The sequence below is a fragment of the Camelus dromedarius genome, unplaced genomic scaffold (assembly GCF_036321535.1).
Source record: "Camelus dromedarius isolate mCamDro1 unplaced genomic scaffold, mCamDro1.pat HAP1_SCAFFOLD_50, whole genome shotgun sequence".
Classification (NCBI taxonomy): domain Eukaryota; kingdom Metazoa; phylum Chordata; class Mammalia; order Artiodactyla; family Camelidae; genus Camelus; species Camelus dromedarius.
In genome coordinates, this window is record NW_026989764.1 from 253897 (window position 1) to 273153 (window position 19257).

Below are 19257 nucleotides of genomic sequence, written 5' to 3' on the forward strand. Positions count from 1 at the left end.
AAGTTCCTGCAGTTTTCACTGTAAAACAGTGTTGGAGTTAGTACCTCCCCATATATATGTATGGATTAGAGTTTGCAAATGAAAAGAAACTTTGTGTTCCCAAAAAGCTAGGTGAAGGACGGCTTTCACACACACTTATCTCTCAGAACTGAGCATGTGGAGAGACGTTCGTTCATCTCGCACAAAGGGAACGGTTTGCAGGAGAAATTTTTACTCTGCTTTTTTAGTCTGTTTCCTACTGTTGGTTTGAAGTTCCTGCAGTTTTCACTGTAAAACCGAGTTGGAGCTAGTACCTCCCCATATATGTACGGAGTGGAGTTTGCAACTGAAAAGAAACTTTGTGTTCCCAACAAGCTAGGTGAAGTACGGTTTTCACACACACTTATCTCTCAGAACTGAGCATGTGGAGAGACGTTCGTTCATCTAGCACAAAGGGAACGGGTTGCAGGAAAAACTTTTACTCGGGTTTCTCAGTCTGTTTCCTAGTGCCAGTTTGAAGTTCCTGCAGTTTCAACTGTAAAACAGTGTTGGAGCTTGTACCTACCCATATATATGTATGGAGTTGAGTTTGCAACTGAAAAGAAACTTTGTATTCCCAACAAGATTTGTGAAGGACGGCTTTCACACACACTTATCTCTCAGAACTGAGCATGTGGAGAGACGTTCGATCATCTAGCACAAAGGGAACGGTTTGCAGGAGAAGCTTTTACTCTGCTTTCTCAGTCTGTTTCCTAGTACCCGTTTGACGTTCATGCAGTTTTCGCTGTAAAACCGAGTTGGACCTAGTACCTCCCCATATATATGTATGGAGTGGAGTTTGCAACTGAAAAGAAACTTTGTGTTCCCAACAAGCTAGGTGAAGGACGGGTTTCACACACACTTATCTCTCAGAACAGAGCATGTGGAGAGACGTTCATTCATCTAGCAAAAAGGGAACGGGTTGCAGGAGAAACTTTTACTCTGGTTTCTCAGTCTGTTTCCTAGTGCCGGTTTGAAGTTCCTGCAGTTTTCACTGTAAAACCGAGTTGGAGCTAGTACCTCCCCATATATATGTATGGAGTGGAGTTTGCAAATGAAAAGAATCTTTGTGTTCCCAACAAGGTACTTGAAAGACGGCTTTCACACACACTTATCTCTCAGAATTGAGCATGTGGAAAGACGTTCGTTCATCTAGCACAAAGGGAACGGGTTGCAGGAGAAACTTTTACTGTCGTATCTCAGTCTATTTCCTACTGCCGGTTTGAAGTTCCTTCAGTTTTCACTGTAAAACCGAGTTGGAGCTTGTACCTTCCCATATATATGTATGGAGTGGAGTTTGCAACTGAAAAGGATCTTTGTGTTCCCAACAAGCTATGTGAAGGACCGCTTTCAAACACACTTATCTCTCAGAACTGAGCATGTGTAGAGACGTTCGTTCATCTAGCACAAAGGGAACGGGTTGCAGGGAATATTTTTACTCTGGATTCTCAGTCTGTTTCCTAGTGCCGGTTTGAAGTTCCTGCAGTTTTCACTGTAAAACCGAGTTGGAGCTAGTACCTCCCCATATATATGTATGGATTGGTGTTTGCAACTGAAAAAAATCTTTGTGTTCCCAACAATCTAAGTGAAGGACGGCTTTCACACACAGTTATCTCTAGAACTGAGCATGTGGAGAGACTTTCGTTCATCTAGCACAAAGGGAAATGGTTGCAGGAGAAACTTTTACTCTGCTCTCTCAGTCTGTTTCCTAGTGCCGGTTTGAAGTTCCTGAAGTTTTCACAGTAAAACCGAGTTGGAGCTAGTACCTCCCCATATATATGTATGGAGTGGAGTTTGCAACTGAAAAGAAACTTTGTGTTCCCAACAAGGTACTTGAAAGACGGCTTTCACACACACTTATCTCTCAGAATTGAGCATGTGGAAAGACGTTCGTTCATCTAGCAAAAAGGGAACGGGTTGCAGGAGAAACTTTTACTGTCGTTTCTCAGTCTGTTTCCTACTGCCGGTTTGAAGTTCCTTCAGTTTTCACTGTAAAACCGAGTTGGAGCTAGTACCTCCCCATATATATGTATGGAGTGGAGTTTTCAACTGAAAAGAAACTTTGTGTTCCCAACAAGCTAGGTGAAGGATGGCTTTCACACACAATTATCTCTAGAACTGAGCATGTGGAGAGACTTTCGTTCATCTAGCACAAAGGGAAAGGTTTGCAGGAGAAACTTTTACTCTGCTCTCTCAGTCTGTTTCCTAGTGCCGGTTTGAAGTTCCTGAAGTTTTCACAGTAAAACCGAGTTGGAGCTAGTACCTCCCCATATATATGTATGGAGTGGAGATTGCAACTGAAAAGAAATTTTGTGTTCCCAACAAGCTAGGTGAAGGACGGCTTTCAAACACACTTATCTCTCAGAACTGAGCATGTGGAGAGACGTTCGTTCATCTAGCACAAAGGGAACGGTTTGCAGGAGAAACTTTTTCTCTGGTTTCTCAGTCGGTTTCCTAGTGCCTGTTTGAAGTTCCTGCAGTTTTCACTGTAAAAGCGGTTTGGAGCTAGAACCTCCCCATATATATGTATGTAGTGGAGTTTGCAACTGAAAAGAAACTTTGTGTTCCCAACAAGCTAGGTGAAGGAAGGCTTTCACACACACTTATCTCTCAGAACTGAGCATGTGGAGAGACGTTCGTTCATCTAGCACTAAGGGAACGGGATGCATTAGAAAATTTTACTCTGGTTTCTCAGTTTGTTTCCTAGTGACGGTTTGAAGTTCCTGCAGTTTTCACTGTAAAATTGAGTTGGACCTAGTACCTCCCCATATATATGTATGGAGTGGGGTTTGCAAATGAAAAGAAACTTTGTGTTCCCAACAAGTTACTTGAAGGACTTCTTTCACACACACTTATCTCTCAGAACTGAGCATGTGGAGAGACGTTCGTTAATCTAGCACAAAGGGAACGGGTTGCAGGAAAAACTTTTACTCTGGATTCTCTGTCTGTTTCCTACTGCCGGTTTTAAGTTCCTGTATTTTTCACTGTAAAACCGACTTGGAGCTACAACGTCCCCATATATATGTATGGAGTGGAGTTTGCAACTGAAAAGAAACTTTGTGTTCCCAACAAGCTAGGTGAAGTACGGCTTTCACACACACTTATCTCTCAGAACTGAGCATGTGGAGAGACGTTCGTTCATCTAGCACAAAGGGAACGGTTTGTAGGGGAAATTTTTACTCGGTTTCTCAGTCTGTTTCCTATTGCCTGTTTGAAGTTCCTGCAGTTTTCTCTGTAAAACCGAGTTGGAGCTAGTACCTCCCCATATATATGTATGGATTGGAGTTTGCAACTGAAAAGAAACTTTGTGTTCCCAACAAGCTAGGTGAAGAACGGCTTTAACACACATTTATCTCTCAGAACTGAGCATGTGGAGAGACGTTCGTTCATCTACCACAAACGGAACGGGTTGCAGGAGAAACTTTTACTCTGGTTTCTCAGTCTGTATCCTAGTCCCTGTTTGAAGTTACTGCACTTTTCACTGTAAATTCGTGTTGGAGCTAGTACCTCCCCATATATATGTATGGAGTGGTGTTTGTAACTGAAAAGAAACTTTGTGTTTCCAACAAGCTAGGTGAAGGACGGCTTTCACACACATATATCTCTCAGAACTGAGCATGTGGAGAGACGTTCGTTCATCTAGAACAAAGGGAACGGGTTGCAGGAGAAACTTTGACTCTGGTTTCTCAGGCTGTTTCCTAGTGCCGGTTTGAAGTTCCTGCATTTTTCACTGAAAAAAACGAGTTGGAGCTAGTACCTCCCCATATATATGCATGGAGTGGAGTTTGCAACTGAAAAGAAACTTTGTGTTCCCAAAAAGCTAGGTGAAGGACGGCTTTCACACACACTTATCTCTCAGAACTGAGCATGTGGAGAGACGTTCGTTCATCTAGCACAAAGGGAACGGGTTGTAGGTGAAATAATATCTCAGGTTTATCAGTATGTTTCCTAGGGCCGTTTTGAAGTTCCTGCAGTTTTCACTGTAAAACCGAGTTGGAACTAGTACCTCCCCATATATATGTAAGGAGTGTAGTTTGCAACTGAAAAGAAACTTTGTGTTCCCAACAAGCTAGGTGAAGAACGGCTTTCACACACACGTATCTCTCTGAACTGAGCATGTGGAGAGACGTTCATTCATCTAGCACAAAATGAACGGGTTGCAGTGGAACCTTTACTCAGGTTTCTCAGTATGTTTCCTACTGCCGGTTTGAAGTTCCTGCATTTTTCACTGTAAAAACGAGTTGGAGCTAGTACCTCCCCATATATATGTATGGAGTGGAGTTTGCAACTGAAAAGAAACTTTGTGTTTCCAACAAGCTAGGTGAAGGACGGCTTTCACACACATATACCTCTCAGAACTGAGCATGTGGAGAGACGTTCGTTCATCTAGCACAAATGGAACGGGTTGCAGGGGATATTTTTACTCTGGATTCTCAGTCTGTTTCCTAGTGCCGGTTTGAAGATCCTGAAGTTTTCACAGTAAAACCGAGTTGGAGCTAGTACCTCCCCATATATATGTAGGGAGTGGAGTTTGCAACTGAAAAGAAACTTTGTGTTCCCAACAAGGTACTTGAAAGACGGCTTTCACACACACTTATCTCTCAGAATTGAGCATGTGGAAAGACGTTCGTTCATCTAGCAAAAAGGGAACGGGTTGCAGGAGAAACTTTTACTGTCATTTCTCAGTCTGTTTCCTACTGCCGGTTAGAAGTTCCTTCAGTTTTCACTGTAAAACCGAGTTGGAGCTAGTACCTCCCCATATATATGTATGGAGTGGAGTTTTCAGCTGAAAAGAAACTTTGTGTTCCCAACAAGCTATGTGAAGGGCGGGTTTCACACACACTTATCTCTCAGAACTGAGCATGTGGAGAGACGTTCGTTCATCTAGCACAAAGGGAACGGGTTGTATGGGAAATTTTTACTCTGGTTTCTCAGTCTGTTTCCTACAGCCGGTTTGAAGTTCCTGCAGTTTTCATTTTAAAACCGAGTTGGAGCTAGTACCTCCCCATATATTTATATGGAGTGGAGTTTGCAACTGAAAAGAAACTTTGTGTTCCCAACAAGCTAGGTGAAGGACGGCTTTCACACACAATTTTCTCTAGAACTGAGCATGTGGAGAGACGTTCGTTCATCTAGCACTAAGGGAACGGGATGCATTAGAAAATTTTACTCTGGTTTCTCAGTTTGTTTCCTAGTGACGGTTTGAAGTTCCTGCAGTTTTCACTGTAAAATTGAGTTGGACCTAGTACCTCCCCATATATATGTATGGAGTGGGGTTTGCAAATGAAAAGAAACTTTGTGTTCCCAACAAGTTACTTGAAGGACTTCTTTCACACACACTTATCTCTCAGAACTGAGCATGTGGAGAGACGTTCGTTAATCTAGCACAAAGGGAACGGGTTGCAGGAGAAACTTTTACTCTGGTTTCTCTGTCTGTTTCCTAGTGCCGGTTTGAAGTTCCTGAAATTTTCACAGTAAAACCGAGTTGGAGCTAGTACCTCCCCATATATTTGTATGGAGTGGAGATTGCAACTGAAAAGAAATTTTGTGTTCCCAACAAGCTAGGTGAAGGACGGCTTTCAAACACACTTATCTCTCAGAACTGAGCATGTGGAGAGACGTTCGTTCATCTAGCACAAAGGGAACGGTTTGCAGGAGAAACTTTTTCTCTGGTTTCTCAGTCGGTTTCCTAGTGCCGGTTTGAAGTTCCTGCAGTTTTCACTGTAAAAGCGGTTTGGAGCTAGAACCTCCCCATATATATGTATGTAGTGGAGTTTGCAACTGAAAAGAAACTTTGTGTTCCCAACAAGCTAGGTGAAGGAAGGCTTTCACACACACTTATCTCTCAGAACTGAGCATGTGGAGAGACGTTCGTTCATCTAGCACTAAGGGAACGGGATGCATTAGAAAATTTTACTCTGGTTTCTCAGTTTGTTTCCTAGTGACGGTTTGAAGTTCCTGCAGTTTTCACTGTAAAATTGAGTTGGACCTAGTACCTCCCCATATATATGTATGGAGTGGGGTTTGCAAATGAAAAGAAACTTTGTGTTCCCAACAAGTTACTTGAAGGACTTCTTTCACACACACTTATCTCTCAGAACTGAGCATGTGGAGAGACGTTCGTTAATCTAGCACAAAGGGAACGGGTTGCAGGAGAAACTTTTACTCTGGTTTCTCTGTCTGTTTCCTACTGCCGGTTTTAAGTTCCTGTATTTTTCACTGTAAAACCGACTTGGAGCTACAACCTCCCCATATATATGTATGGAGTGGAGTTTGCAACTGAAAAGAAACTTTGTGTTCCCAACAAGCTAGGTGAAGTACGGCTTTCACACACACTTATCTCTCAGAACTGAGAATGTGGAGAGACGTTCGTTCATCTAGCACAAAGGGAACGGGTTGTAGGGGAAATTTTTACTCGGTTTCTCAGTCTGTTTCCTATTGCCTGTTTGAAGTTCCTGCAGTTTTCTCTGTAAAACCGAGTTGGAGCTAGTACCTCCCCATATATATGTATGGAGTGGAGTTTGCAACTGAAAAGAAACTTTGTGTTCCCAACAAGCTAGGTGAAGGAAGGCTTCCACACACACACTTATCTCTCAGAACTGAGCGTGTGGAGAGACTCACGTTCATCTTGCACAAAGGGAACGGTTTGCAGGATAAACTATTAATCTGCTTTCTCAGTTTGTTTCCTAGTGCCGGTTTTAAGTTCCTGCAGTTTTCACTGTTAACCCGAGTTGGAGCTAGTACATACCCATATATATATATGGAGTGGAGTTTGCAACTGAAAAGAAATTTTGTGTTCCCAGCAAGCTATGTGAAGGACGGCTTTCACACACACTAATCTCTCAGAACTGAGCATGTGTAGAGACGTTCGTTCATCTAGCACAAAGGGAACGGTGTGCAGGAGAAACATTTACTCTGCTTTCTCAGTCTGTTTCCTAGTGCCGGTTTGAAGTTCCTGCAGTTTTCACTGTAAAACAGTGTTGGAGCTAGTACCTCCCCATATATATGTATGGAGTAGTGTTTGCAACTGAAAAGGATCTTTGTGTTCCCAACAAGCTAGGTGAAGTACGGCTTTCAAACACAATTTTCTCTCAGAAATGAGCGTGTGGAGAGACTTACGTTCATCTTGCACAAAGGGAACGGTTTGCAGGATAAACTTTTAATCTGCTATCTCAGTTTGTTTCCTAGTGCCGGTTTTAAGTTCCTGCAGTTTTCACTGTTAATCCGAGTTGGAGCTAGTACATACCCATATATATATATGGAGTGGAGTTTGCAAATGAAAAGAAATTTTGTGTTCCCAGCAAGCTATGTGAAGGACGGCTTTCACACACACTAATCTCTCAGAACTGAGCATGTGTAGAGACGTTCGTTCATCTAGCACAAAGGGAACGGTGTGCAGGAGAAACATTTACTCTGCTTTCTCAGTCTGTTTCCTAGTGCCGGTTTGAAGTTCCTGCAGTTTTCACTGTAAAACAGTGTTGGAGTTAGTACCTCCCCATATATATGTATGGATTAGAGTTTGCAAATGAAAAGAAACTTTGTGTTCCCAAAAAGCTAGGTGAAGGACGGCTTTCACACACACTTATCTCTCAGAACTGAGCATGTGGAGAGACGTTCGTTCATCTCGCACAAAGGGAACGGTTTGCAGGAGAAATTTTTACTCTGCTTTTTTAGTCTGTTTCCTACTGTTGGTTTGAAGTTCCTGCAGTTTTCACTGTAAAACCGAGTTGGAGCTAGTACCTCCCCATATATGTACGGAGTGGAGTTTGCAACTGAAAAGAAACTTTGTGTTCCCAACAAGCTAGGTGAAAGACGGTTTTCACACACACTTATCTCTCAGAACTGAGCATGTGGAGAGACGTTCGTTCATCTAGCACAAAGGGAACGGGTTGCAGGAAAAACTTTTACTCGGGTTTCTCAGTCTGTTTCCTAGTGCCAGTTTGAAGTTCCTGCAGTTTCAACTGTAAAACAGTTTTGGAGCTTGTACCTACCCATATATATGTATGGAGTTGAGTTTGCAACTGAAAAGAAACTTTGTATTCCCAACAAGCTTTGTGAAGGACGGCTTTCACACACACTTATCTCTCAGAACTGAGCATGTGGAGAGACGTTCGATCATCTAGCACAAAGGGAACGGTTTGCAGGAGAAGCTTTTACTCTGCTTTCTCAGTCTGTTTCCTAGTACCCGTTTGACGTTCATGCAGTTTTCGCTGTAAAACCGAGTTGGAGCTAGTACCTCCCCATATATATGTATGGATTGGAGTTTGCAACTGAAAAGAAACTTTGTGTTCCCAACAAGCTAGGTGAAGGACGGGTTTCACACACACTTATCTCTCAGAACAGAGCATGTGGAGAGACGTTCATTCATCTAGCAAAAAGGGAACGGGTTGCAGGAGAAACTTTTACTCTGGTTTCTCAGTCTGTTTCCTAGTGCCGGTTTGAAGTTCCTGCAGTTTTCACTGTAAAACCGAGTTGGAGCTAGTACCTCCCCATATATATGTATGGAGTGGAGTTTGCAAATGAAAAGAATCTTTGTGTTCCCAACAAGGTACTTGAAAGACGGCTTTCACACACACTTATCTCTCAGAATTGAGCATGTGGAAAGACGTTCGTTCATCTAGCAAAAAGGGAACGGGTTGCAGGAGAAACTTTTACTGTCGTATCTCAGTCTATTTCCTACTGCCGGTTTGAAGTTCCTTCAGTTTTCACTGTAAAACCGAGTTGGAGCTTGTACCTTCCCATATATATGTATGGAGTGGAGTTTGCAACTGAAAAGGATCTTTGTGTTCCCAACAAGCTATGTGAAGGACCGCTTTCAAACACACTTATCTCTCAGAACTGAGCATGTGGAGAGACTTTCGTTCATCTAGCACAAACGGAACGGGTTGCAGGAGAAACTTTTATCTGCTTTCTCAGTTTGTTTCCTAGTGCCGGTTTTAAGTTCCTGCAGTTTTCACTGTAAAACAGAGTTGGAGCTAGTACATCCCGATATATATATATGGAGTGGAGTTTGCAACTGAAAAGACTTTGTGTTCCCAACAAGCTAGGTAAAGGACGGCTTTCACACACACTTATCTCTCAGAACTGATCATGTGTAGAGACGTTCGTTCATCTAGCACAAAGGGAACGGGTTGCAGGGGATATTTTTACTCTGGATTCTCAGTCTGTTTCCTAGTGCCGGTTTGAAGTTCCTGCAGTTTTCACTGTAAAACCGAGTTGGAGCTAGTACCTCCCCATATATATGTATGGAGTGGAGTTTTCAACTGAAAAGAAACTTTGTGTTCCCAACAAGCTATGTGAAGGGCGGGTTTCACACACACTTATCTCTCAGAACTGAGCATGTGGAGAGACTTTCGTTCATCTAGCACAAAGGGAACGGGTGTAGGGGAAATTTTTACTCTGGTTTCTCAGTCTGTTTCCTACAGCCGGTTTGAAGTTCCTGCAGTTTTCATTTTAAAACCGAGTTGGAGCTAGTACATCCCCATATAAATATATGGAGTGGAGTTTGCAACTGAAAAGAAACTTTGTGTTCCCAACAAGCTAGGTGAAGGATGGCTTTCACACACAATTATCTCTAGAACTGAGCATGTGGAGAGACTTTCGTTCATCTAGCACAAAGGGAAAGGTTTGCAGGAGAAACTTTTACTCTGCTCTCTCAGTCTGTTTCCTAGTGCCGGTTTGAAGTTCCTGAAGTTTTCACAGTAAAACCGAGTTGGAGCTAGTACCTCCCCATATATATGTATGGAGTGGAGATGGCAACTGAAAAGAAACTTTGTGTTCCCAACAAGCTAGGTGAAGTACGGCTTTCACACACACTTATCTCTCAGAACTGAGCATGTGGAGAGACGTTCGTTCATCTAGCACAAAGGGAACGGGTTGTAGGGGAAATTTTTTCTCGGTTTCTCAGTCTGTTTCCTATTGCCTGTTTGAAGTTCCTGCAGTTTTCTCTGTAAAACCGAGTTGGAGCTAGTACCTCCCCATATATATGTATGGAGTGGAGTTTGCAACTGAAAAGAAACTTTGTGTTCCCAACAAGCTAGGTGAAGAACGGCTTTAACACACACTTATCTCTCAGAACTGAGCATGTGGAGAGACGTTCGTTCATCTACCACAAACGGAACGGGTTGCAGGAGAAACTTTTACTCTGGTTTCTCAGTCTGTATCCTAGTCCCTGTTTGAAGTTACTGCATTTTTCACTGTAAATTCGTGTTGGAGCTAGTACCTCCCCATATATATGTATGGAGTGGGGTTTGTAACTGAAAAGAAACTTTGTGTTTCCAACAAGCTAGGTGAAGTACGGCTTTCACACACATATATCTCTCAGAACTGAGCATGTGGAGAGACTTTCCTTCATCTAGAACAAAGGGAACGGGTTGCAGGAGAAACTTTGACTCTGGTTTCTCAGGCTGTTTCCTAGTGCCGGTTTGAAGTTCCTGCATTTTTCACTGAAAAAAACGAGTTGGAGCTAGTACCTCCCCATATATATGCATGGAGTGTAGTTTGCAACTGAAAAGAAACTTTGTGTTCCCAAAAAGCTAGGTGAAGGACGGCTTTCACACACACTTATCTCTCAGAACTGAGCATGTTGAGAGACGTTCGTTCATCTAGCACAAATGGAACGGGTTGCAGTAGAAACTTTTACTATGGTTTCTCAGTATGTTTCCTAGTGTCGGTTTGAAGTTCCTGCATTTTTCACTGTAAAATAGAGTTTTATCTAGTTCCTCCCCATATATATATTTGGAGTGGAGTTTGCAACTGAAAAGGATCTTTGTGTTCCCAACAAGCTAGGTGAAGGACGGCTTTCACACACACTTATCTCTCAGAACTGAGCATGTGGAGAGACGTTCGTTCATCTACCACAAACGGAACGGGTTGCAGGAGAAACTTTTACTCTGGTTTCTCAGACTGTATCCTAGTCCCTGTTTGAAGTTACTGCATTTTTCACTGTAAATTCGTGTTGGAGCTAGTACCTCCCCATATATATGTATGGAGTGGGGTTTGTAACTGAAAAGAAACTTTGTGTTTCCAACAAGCTAGGTGAAGTACGGCTTTCACACACATATATCTCTCAGAACTGAGCATGTGGAGAGACTTTCCTTCATCTAGAACAAAGGGAACGGGTTGCAGGAGAAACTTTGACTCTGGTTTCTCAGGCTGTTTCCTAGTGCCGGTTTGAAGTTCCTGCATTTTTCACTGAAAAAAACGAGTTGGAGCTAGTACCTCCCCATATATATGCATGGAGTGGAGTTTGCAACTGAAAAGAAACTTTGTGTTCCCAAAAAGCTAGGTGAAGGACGGCTTTCACACACACTTATCTCTCAGAACTGAGCATGTTGAGAGACGTTCGTTCATCTAGCACAAATGGAACGGGTTGCAGTAGAAACTTTTACTATGGTTTCTCAGTATGTTTCCTAGTGTCGGTTTGAAGTTCCTGCATTTTTCACTGTAAAATAGAGTTTTATCTAGTTCCTCCCCATATATATATTTGGAGTGGAGTTTGCAACTGAAAAGGATCTTTGTGTTCCCAACAAGCTAGGTGAAGGACGGCTTTCACACACACTTATCTCTCAGAACTGAGCATGTGGAGAGACGTTCGTTCATCTAGCACAAAGGGAACGGTTTTCAGGAGAAACTTTTACTCTAGATTCTCAGTCTCTTTCCTAGTGCATGTTTGAAGTTCCTGCAGATTTCACTGTAAAACCGAGTTGGAGCTTGTACCTTCCCATATATATGTATGGAGTGGAGTTGGCAACTGAAAAGTATCTTTGTGTTCCCAACAAGCTAGGTGAAGTACGGCTTTCAAACACAATTTTCTCTCAGAACTGAGCGTGTGGAGAGACTTACGTTCATCTTGCACAAAGGGAACGGTTTGCAGGATAAACTTTTAATCTGCTTTCTCAGTTTGTTTCCTAGTGCCGGTTTTAAGTTCCTGCAGTTTTCACTGTTAATCCGAGTTGGAGCTAGTACATACCCATATATATATATGGAGTGGAGTTTGCAACTGAAAAGAAATTTTGTGTTCCCAGCAAGCTATGTGAAGGACGGCTTTCACACACACTAATCTCTCAGAACTGAGCATTTGTAGAGACGTTCGTTCATCTAGCACAAAGGGAACGGTGTGCAGGAGAAACAATTACTCTGCTTTCTCAGTCTGTTTCCTAGTGCCGGTTTGAAGTTCCTGCAGTTTTCACTGTAAAACAGTGTTGGAGCTAGTACCTCCCCATATATATGTATGGAGTAGAGTTTGCAAATGAAAAGAAACTTTGTGTTCCCAAAAAGCTAGGTGAAGGACGGCTTTCACACACACTTATCTCTCAGAACTGAGCATGTGGAGAGACGTTCGTTCATCTCGCACAAAGGGAACGGTTTGCAGGAGAAATTTTTACTCTGCTTTTTTAGTCTGTTTCCTACTGTTGGTTTGAAGTTCCTGCAGTTTTCACTGTAAAACCGAGTTGGAGCTAGTACCTCCCCATATATGTACGGAGTGGAGTTTGCAACTGAAAAGAAACTTTGTGTTCCCAACAAGCTAGGTGAAGGACGTTTTTCACACACACTTATCTCTCAGAACTGAGCATGTGGAGAGACGTTCGTTCATCTAGCACAAAGGGAACGGGTTGCAGAAAAAAATTTTACTCGGGTTTCTCAGTCTGTTTCCTAGTGCCAGTTTGAAGTTCCTGCAGTTTCAACTGTAAAAGAGTGTTGGAGCTTGTACCTACCCATATATATGTATGGATTTGAGTTTGCAACTGAAAAGAAACTTTGTATTCCCAACAAGCTTGGTGAAGGACGGCTTTCACACACACTTATCTCTCAGAACTGAGCATGTGGAGAGACGTTCGATCATCTAGCACAAAGGGAACGGTTTGCAGGAGAAGCTTTAACTCTGCTTTCTCAGACTGTTTCCTAGTGCCCGTTTGACGTTCATGCAGTTTTCGCTGTAAAACCGAGTTGGAGCTAGTACCTCCCCATATATATGTATGGAGTGGAGTTTGCAACTGAAAAGAAACTTTGTGTTCCCAACAAGCTAGGTGAAGGACGGGTTTCACACACACTTATCTCTCAGAACAGAGCATGTGGAGAGACGTTCATTCATCTAGCAAAAAGGGAACGGGTTGCAGGAGAAACTTTTACTCTGGTTTCTCAGTCTGTTTCCTAGTGCCGGTTTGAAGTTCCTGCAGTTTTCACTGTAAAACCGAGTTGGAGCTAGTACCTCCCCATATATATGTATGGAGTGGAGTTTGCAAATGAAAAGAATCTTTGTGTTCCCAACAAGGTACTTGAAAGACGGCTTTCACACACACTTAACTCTCAGAATTGAGCATGTGGAAAGACGTTCGTTCATCTAGCACAAAGGGAACGGGTTGCAGGAGAAACTTTTACTGTCGTATCTCAGTCTATTTCCTACTGCCGGTTTGAAGTTCCTTCAGTTTTCACTGTAAAACCGAGTTGGAGCTTATACCTTCCCATATATATGTATGGAGTGGAGTTTGCAACTGAAAAGGATCTTTGTGTTCCCAACAAGCTATGTGAAGGACCGCTTTCAAACACACTTATCTCTCAGAACTGAGCATGTGGAGAGACTTTCGTTCATCTAGCACAAACGGAACGGGTTGCAGGAGAAACTTTTATCTGCTTTCTCAGTTTGTTTCCTAGTGCCGGTTTTAAGTTCCTGCAGTTTTCACTGTAAAACCGAGTTGGAGCTAGTACATCCCGATATATATATATGGAGTGGAGTTTGCAACTGAAAAGACTTTGTGTTCCCAACAAGCTAGGTAAAGGACGGCTTTCACACACACTTATCTCTCAGAACTGAGCATGTGTAGAGACGTTCGTTCATCTAGCACAAAGGGAACGGGTTGCAGGGGATATTTTTACTCTGGATTCTCAGTCTGTTTCCTAGTGCCGGTTTGAAGTTCCTGCAGTTTTCACTGTAAAACCGAGTTGGAGCTAGTACCTCCCCATATATATGTATGGATTGGTGTTTGCAACTGAAAAAAATCTTTGTGTTCCCAACAATCTAAGTGAAGGACGGCTTTCACACACAGTTATCTCTAGAACTGAGCATGTGGAGAGACTTTCGTTCATCTAGCACAAAGGGAAATGGTTGCAGGAGAAACTTTTACTCTGCTCTCTCAGTCTGTTTCCTAGTGCCGGTTTGAAGTTCCTGAAGTTTTCACAGTAAAACCGAGTTGGAGCTAGTACCTCCCCATATATATGTATGGAGTGGAGTTTGCAACTGAAAAGAAACTTTGTGTTCCCAACAAGGTACTTGAAAGACGGCTTTCACACACACTTATCTCTCAGAATTGAGCATGTGGAAAGACGTTCGTTCATCTAGCAAAAAGGGAATGGGTTGCAGGAGAAACTTTTACTGTCGTTTCTCAGTCTGTTTCCTACTGACGGTTTGAAGTTCCTTCAGTTTTCACTGTAAAACCGAGTTGGAGCTAGTACCTCCCCATATATATGTATGGAGTGGAGTTTTCAACTGAAAAGAAACTTTGTGTTCCCAACAAGCTATGTGAAGGGCGGGTTTCACACACACTTATCTCTCAGAACTGAGCATGTGGAGAGACGTTCGTTCATCTAGCACAAAGGGAACGGGTGTAGGGGAAATTTTTACTCTGGTTTCTCAGTCTGTTTCCTACAGCCGGTTTGAAGTTCCTGCAGTTTTCATTTTAAAACCGAGTTGGAGCTAGTACATCCCCATATATATATATGGAGTGGAGTTTGCAACTGAAAAGAAACTTTGTGTTCCCAACAAGCTAGGTGAAGGACGGCTTTCACACACAATTATCTCTAGAACTGAGCATGTGGAGAGACTTTCGTTCATCTAGCACAAAGGGAAAGGTTTGCAGGAGAAACTTTTACTCTGCTCTCTCAGTCTGTTTCCTAGTGCCGGTTTGAAGTTCCTGAAATTTTCACAGTAAAACCGAGTTGGAGCTAGTACCTCCCCATATATATGTATGGAGTGGAGATTGCAACTGAAAAGAAATTTTGTGTTCCCAACAAGCTAGGTGAAGGACGGCTTTCAAACACACTTATCTCTCAGAACTGAGCATGTGGAGAGACGTTCGTTCATCTAGCACAAAGGGAACGGTTTGCAGGAGAAACTTTTTCTCTGGTTTCTCAGTCGGTTTCCTAGTGCCGGTTTGAAGTTCCTGCAGTTTTTACTGTAAAAGCGGTTTGGAGCTAGAACCTCCCCATATATATGTATGTAGTGGAGTTTGCAACTGAAAAGAAACTTTGTGTTCCCAACAAGCTAGGTGAAGGAAGGCTTTCACACACACTTATCTCTCAGAACTGAGCATGTGGAGAGACGTTCGTTCATCTAGCACTAAGGGAACGGGATGCATTAGAAAATTTTACTCTGGTTTCTCAGTTTGTTTCCTAGTGACGGTTTGAAGTTCCTGCAGTTTTCACTGTAAAATTGAGTTGGACCTAGTACCTCCCCATATATATGTATGGAGTGGGGTTTGCAAATGAAAAGAAACTTTGTGTTCCCAACAAGTTACTTGAAGGACTTCTTTCACACACACTTATCTCTCAGAACTGAGCATGTGGAGAGACGTTCGTTAATCTAGCACAAAGGGAACGGGTTGCAGGAGAAACTTTTACTCTGGTTTCTCTGTCTGTTTCCTAGTGCCGGTTTGAAGTTCCTGAAATTTTCACAGTAAAACCGAGTTGGAGCTAGTACCTCCCCATATATATGTATGGAGTGGAGATTGCAACTGAAAAGAAATTTTGTGTTCCCAACAAGCTAGGTGAAGGACGGCTTTCAAACACACTTATCTCTCAGAACTGAGCATGTGGAGAGACGTTCGTTCATCTAGCACAAAGGGAACGGTTTGCAGGAGAAACTTTTTCCCTGGTTTCTCAGTCGGTTTCCTAGTGCCGGTTGGAAGTTCCTGCAGTTTTCACTGTAAAAGCGGTTTGGAGCTAGAACCTCCCCATATATATGTATGTAGTGGAGTTTGCAACTGAAAAGAAACTTTGTGTTCCCAACAAGCTAGGTGAAGGAAGGCTTTCACACACACTTATCTCTCAGAACTGAGCATGTGGAGAGACGTTCGTTCATCTAGCACTAAGGGAACGGGATGCATTAGAAAATTTTACTCTGGTTTCTCAGTTTGTTTCCTAGTGACGGTTTGAAGTTCCTGCAGTTTTCACTGTAAAATTGAGTTGGACCTAGTACCTCCCCATATATATGTATGGAGTGGGGTTTGCAAATGAAAAGAAACTTTGTGTTCCCAACAAGTTACTTGAAGGACTTCTTTCACACACACTTATCTCTCAGAACTGAGCATGTTGAGAGACGTTCGTTAATCTAGCACAAAGGGAACGGGTTGCAGGAGAAACTTTTACTCTGGTTTCTCTGTCTGTTTCCTACTGCCGGTTTTAAGTTCCTGTATTTTTCACTGTAAAACCGACTTGGAGCTACAACCTCCCCATATATATGTATGGAGTGGAGTTTGCAACTGAAAAGAAACTTTGTGTTCCCAACAAGCTAGGTGAAGTACGGCTTTCACACACACTTATCTCTCAGAACTGAGAATGTGGAGAGACGTTCGTTCATCTAGCACAAAGGGAACGGGTTGTAGGGGAAATTTTTACTCGGTTTCTCAGTCTGTTTCCTATTGCCTGTTTGAAGTTCCTGCAGTTTTCTCTGTAAAACCGAGTTGGAGCTAGTACCTCCCCATATATATGTATGGAGTGGAGTTTGCAACTGAAAAGAAACTTTGTGTTCCCAACAAGCTAGGTGAAGGAAGGCTTTCACACACACTTATCTCTCAGAACTGAGCGTGTGGAGAGACTCACGTTCATCTTGCACAAAGGGAACGGTTTGCAGGATAAACTATTAATCTGCTTTCTCAGTTTGTTTCCTAGTGCCGGTTTTAAGTTCCTGCAGTTTTCACTGTTAACCCGAGTTGGAGCTAGTACATACCCATATATATATATGGAGTGGAGTTTGCAACTGAAAAGAAATTTTGTGTTCCCAGCAAGCTATGTGAAGGACGGCTTTCACACACACTAATCTCTCAGAACTGAGCATGTGTAGAGACGTTCGTTCATCTAGCACAAAGGGAACGGTGTGCAGGAGAAACATTTACTCTGCTTTCTCAGTCTGTTTCCTAGTGCCGGTTTGAAGTTCCTGCAGTTTTCACTGTAAAACAGTGTTGGAGCTAGTACCTCCCCATATATATGTATGGAGTAGTGTTTGCAACTGAAAAGGATCTTTGTGTTCCCAACAAGCTAGGTGAAGTACGGCTTTCAAACACAATTTTCTCTCAGAACTGAGCGTGTGGAGAGACTTACGTTCATCTTGCACAAAGGGAACGGTTTGCAGGATAAACTTTTAATCTGCTATCTCAGTTTGTTTCCTAGTGCCGGTTTTAAGTTCCTGCAGTTTTCACTGTTAATCCGAGTTGGAGCTAGTACATACCCATATATATATATGGAGTGGAGTTTGCAACTGAAAAGAAATTTTGTGTTCCCAGCAAGCTATGTGAAGGACGGCTTTCACACACACTAATCTCTCAGAACTGAGCATGTGTAGAGACGTTCGTTCATCTAGCACAAAGGGAACGGTGTGCAGGAGAAACATTTACTCTGCTTTCTCAGTCTGTTTCCTAGTGCCGGTTTGAAGTTCCTGCAGTTTTCACTGTAAAACAGTGTTGGAGTTAGTACCTCCCCATATATATGTATGGATTAGAGTTTGCAAATGAAAAGAAACTTTGTGTTCCCAAAAAGCTAGGTGAAGGACGGCTTTCACACACACTTATCTCTCAGAACTGAGCATGTGGAGAGACGTTCGTTCATCTCGCACAAAGGGAACGGTTTGCAGGAGAAATTTTTACTCTGCTTTTTTAGTCTGTTTCCTACTGTTGGTTTGAAGTTCCTGCAGTTTTCACTGTAAAACCGAGTTGGAGCTAGTACCTCCCCATATATGTACGGAGTGGAGTTTGCAACTGAAAAGAAACTTTGTGTTCCCAACAAGCTAGGTGAAGGACGGTTTTCACACACACTTATCTCTCAGAACTGAGCATGTGGAGAGACGTTCGTTCATCTAGCACAAAGGGAACGGGTTGCAGGAAAAACTTTTACTCGGGTTTCTCAGTCTGTTTCCTAGTGCCAGTTTGAAGTTCCTGCAGTTTCAACTGTAAAACAGTGTTGGAGCTTGTACCTACCCATATATATGTATGGAGTTGAGTTTGCAACTGAAAAGAAACTTTGTATTCCCAACAAGCTTTGTGAAGGACGGCTTTCACACACACTTATCTCTCAGAACTGAGCATGTGGAGAGACGTTCGATCATCTAGCACAAAGGGAACGGTTTGCAGGAGAAGCTTTTACTCTGCTTTCTCAGTCTGTTTCCTAGTACCCGTTTGACGTTCATGCAGTTTTCGCTGTAAAACCGAGTTGGACCTAGTACCTCCCCATATATATGTATGGAGTGGAGTTTGCAACTGAAAAGAAACTTTGTGTTCCCAACAAGCTAGGTGAAGGACGGGTTTCACACACACTTATCTCTCAGAACAGAGCATGTGGAGAGACGTTCATTCATCTAGCAAAAAGGGAACGGGTTGCAGGAGAAACTTTTACTCTGGTTTCTCAGTCTGTTTCCTAGTGCCGGTTTGAAGTTCCTGCAGTTTTCACTGTAAAACCGAGTTGGAGCTAGTACCTCCCCATATATATGTATGGAGTGGAGTTTGCAAATGAAAAGAATCTTTGTGTTCCCAACAAGGTACTTGAAAGACGGCTTTCACACACACTTATCTCTCAGAATTGAGCATGTGGAAAGACGTTCGTTCATCTAGCACAAAGGGAACGGGTTGCAGGAGAAACTTTTACTGTCGTATCTCAGTCTATTTCCTACTGCCGGTTTGAAGTTCCTTCAGTTTTCACTGTAAAACCGAGTTGGAGCTTGTACCTTCCCATATATATGTATGGAGTGGAGTTTGCAACTGAAAAGGATCTTTGTGTTCCCAACAAGCTATGTGAAGGACCGCTTTCAAACACACTTATCTCTCAGAACTGAGCATGTGGAGAGACTTTCGTTCATCTAGCACAAACGGAACGGGTTGCAGGAGAAACTTTTATCTGCTTTCTCAGTTTGTTTCCTAGTGCCGGTTTTAAGTTCCTGCAGTTTTCACTGTAAAACCGAGTTGGAGCTAGTACATCCCGATATATATATATGGAGTGGAGTTTGCAACTGAAAAGACTTTGTGTTCCCAACAAGCT